General features: G+C 50.6%; 1 pseudogene across 1 annotated transcript in view; it reads left to right on the top strand.

The window, feature by feature from the left end:
* Positions 1 to 409: 409 nt before the first annotated feature.
* Positions 410 to 1,182, top strand: part of LOC311231797 (receptor-type tyrosine-protein phosphatase mu-like) — a 2,024-nt pseudogene continuing 1,251 nt past the window's right edge. The window contains exon 1 of the transcript in view: positions 410 to 1,139. The product of the transcript in view is annotated as a receptor-type tyrosine-protein phosphatase mu-like (transcript). The remainder of the gene's footprint in view (positions 1,140 to 1,182) is intronic.

Here is a 1,182-nt window from a genome sequence, read left to right as displayed (position 1 = left end):
AGGAGAATTGGAAGAATGCGCCAATATGAGAATTAGAGACATAGATCCTATTAATATAAGTCCATATAGCTAGGAAACAATGCTAAACACTGAAAAAGGCCATTTATAAGATAGTTCCCCTTTAAGGTCTGTGATGCATGCTACCAAGACCACAGACGGGGGGGATTCATGACGCCCAGGAGGAAGTTCAGACTGAATAAGTGGGCTACTAATGTCAGGAAAAGACTGTCATCAAATACAGGTTTATAATGTATAAACTGTATGGTACACATCTGCTGGTGGGTTTATTTTTCTGGGTTTTGTTCTCTGTTTTCTCCCTCTTTTTTTTTCACATGGAAGTCCTACGGATAGGCTCCCTTAATATTAACGGTGCTAGGGATGGTGTGAAAAGGGGGGCTGTTTTCCAACTATGCAAAACAGCAACTATGCAAAACAGAAAAATTGTTTTCTCGAGGGACAGTCGGCACCGTGGGACTCGGCCAGGAAGGATGAGAACCGCATGAAGAACCGATATGAGAACATCATCGCATATGATCACTCCTGTGTCAGACTGCAGACCCAGGAGGGCGAGCAGAGCTCCGATTACGCTGATGGATACCACAGACCAAACCACTACATCGCTACGCAAGGTCCCATGCAGGAGACGGTGTTTGACTTCTGGAGGATGGTTGTGGCGAGAGAACACAGCAGCCATCGTCATGGTGACCAACCTGGTGGAAGTGGCAGGGTGAAGTGTTGCAAGTACTGGCCTGACGACACGGAGATCTACAGAGACATCAAGGTGACGCTCATAGAGACCCAGCTGCTGTCGGAGTACGTCATACGGACCTTCGCCGTGGAGAAGAGAGGGGCCCCACGAGATCCGGGAGATCCGACAGTTCCACTTCACAGGCTGGCCGGACCACGGGGTGCCCTACCACGCCACGGGCCTGCTGGGCTTCATCAGGAGGGTGAAGTCCAAGACCCTGACCAACTCCAGGCTCATGGTGGTGCACTGCAGTGCCGGTGCGGGCCGGACATGCTGCTTCATCGTGATCGACATCATGCTGGACATGGAGGAGAGGGAGGGTGTGGTGATCATCTACAACTGCGTGAGAGAGCTGCGCTCACGGCGCGTCAATATGGTGCAGACAGAGGAGCAGTACGGCGTAATTTTTTTTCCGTAGCCTATGTTTGCAAAGA

The sequence above is a fragment of the Notolepis coatsorum genome (assembly GCF_963971535.1).
Source record: "Notolepis coatsorum genome assembly, chromosome: 7".
Classification (NCBI taxonomy): domain Eukaryota; kingdom Metazoa; phylum Chordata; class Actinopteri; order Aulopiformes; family Paralepididae; genus Notolepis; species Notolepis coatsorum.
Note: the sequence above shows the minus strand (reverse complement) of the source record. Positions and strands in the feature narration are given on the sequence as shown.